The sequence below is a fragment of the Panicum virgatum genome, chromosome 3K, assembly GCF_016808335.1.
Source record: "Panicum virgatum strain AP13 chromosome 3K, P.virgatum_v5, whole genome shotgun sequence".
Taxonomy (NCBI): domain Eukaryota; kingdom Viridiplantae; phylum Streptophyta; class Magnoliopsida; order Poales; family Poaceae; genus Panicum; species Panicum virgatum.
Genome location: NC_053138.1, coordinates 20,329,376 through 20,331,213, shown reverse-complemented (window position 1 = coordinate 20,331,213; position 1,838 = coordinate 20,329,376). Strand labels below are relative to the sequence as shown.

At 42.5% G+C, this 1,838-nt stretch overlaps 1 long non-coding RNA gene across 2 annotated transcripts; it reads right to left on the bottom strand.

Annotated features, from left to right (window-relative positions):
• Positions 1–375: 375 nt before the first annotated feature.
• Positions 376–1,621, bottom strand: LOC120701303. 2 transcript variants are annotated; one of them, XR_005686031.1, is made up of 4 exons: positions 1,515–1,621; positions 909–971; positions 757–814; positions 376–672 (listed from the first exon to the last, which is right to left on the bottom strand). It is a non-coding gene; the product is annotated as an uncharacterized LOC120701303 (long non-coding RNA). The 2 variants fall into 2 exon arrangements; XR_005686032.1 differs by having other exon boundaries at positions 376–650.
• Positions 1,622–1,838: the final 217 nt, after the last annotated feature.

Genomic DNA, 1,838 nt, shown 5'->3' with positions numbered 1-1,838 from the left:
CTTTATCCATGATTTGTCGCAGTTCAAAATACCGTACCCACAAAAGTAAGTGAACTGGCATTGCAAATGGCAGAAAAATTAGTGACCGTGCTTATTAAAACTTACAGAAGGAAATTTATTCACATGGCTCAAATTGTTGAACTGACCGAGTGCATCTCAGTGTCCACAACTGCCATGTGCGTGGTCCAGCAATATGTAATTGTTCAGAGATGCAGTAATTAGATAATGCTTGCAGATATAGTTCTGCTGGAAAACTCATTCCTATTCAGATTTGTTTGGTTGGAAACTACACTTATTCGGGAAGTTCAGATACATAATGGTGATATTTCGGTATAATCATATAGAACAATTGAAACGTATGATCTTCATCGCATATGTAAAATTTCCATGTTTCACTTGCTTTTGCATTCAATTATTGTTTCAGCAGAAACTGTTGTACAAAATAGAATATCAAGAACAGATGATAATGTCTGCTTCTCTGGCCCGGCTGTTGTACGTCTGATTATTGGTAACATATTTTATAGCACTTGGAAAATATCGGATAGATAAACCGCTTCTGTTATCTGGCCAACCTTGGTGAGCTAAGAGAATGGAATTCTTCCAACAAATAAAAACAATACCTTGAGTTCTCAGCTCTTCACACTCTCGCACTGCATCAGTTGCAAGACCAGCCTGCATTAGTGCAATCGTAGAGTGCTTGGCCTTCTTATACTGACAAGTGAAGACATTAGCCATGCTAGGGAAAAAAAAACTTACAGGCAGGATCTGAACAGCCCTTAAGCAGGTTTCAAAAGATTCATTTATTGGAATGCCCCTATTAAAAAAATAGTTAGAAAAGTCAGCTTAAATAAATAAGTGTTCATAGCACAGTATAGGAAAAAATTTCATGAAATAAGGAGAAGGAATACCCAGATTGATGGTAGTTATCCGCTGAGGTTCTAGCCCATGGCAAGGTAAAGGAGGGATCAATGCTTCGAGCACAATCAAATACCATATTATAGAGCAAAAGAACATGATTTCAATTGAAATAAATACAATGGAAGAAACTGAATTGACAAAAAACATTAATCAAACAATTTTAGCGTTGTCCGTCATATCTATTGTGACATTCTTACCAAAGGTTGACTTTCCCCTTTACCATATGTTAATTCATGGACTACAGAGTATCAACAAATAACTTGTTGCATATACCCAGTTATACATATTGTTCTCTTACATTTGAAAAACAAAGATCATGCAAGAAGCAACCACCACATTACTTGACATCACAGTAATTTTTTTTAAACAAAAGACATGTCTAGTTGCCAAGCAGAGGTCTCAAATTGGGCGCACTGCTGTCAGCAAGGCCATCATTGTAATCCAATTTAGGAAGAACATTGGAAACTATTATTTTCTTCTTATGCAAAAGGTCAAAGAAGTAAGCTTGCAGAGCATTGAGACATTTGATCGAACAGTTTGTGTGCGTACAGTGATGGCACTGAGATTTAGAGGCACTGAGATTTAGAGGCACTGACCTTGCTTTGGCTGTAGGCAGTAGGCTACTAGGCGGCTGGGTTGGTCGGCGATGGGTTTGCCGCTACCAAGGTCCGCAGAGGCTTGACATCGCCTGCGACGAGGCTGTTCCAAGGATGCACCGCCGTGGCTAGACCAAGCCAGGGCGGCGCTGCCGAATCTGCAGGCCGCCCGCGCCGAGCCCGGGGGAGGCCGCACGCAGGGGATTCTGGCGGACGGGAAACTTCTAGTCGCTCGCGGCGACCCCAGCTTGGGTAGCGATGCCGGGGCTGGGCCTCCCCCGTGCGGGGGCCATGATGCCTGCGTGGAGCTGGAGGTCGGAGGCG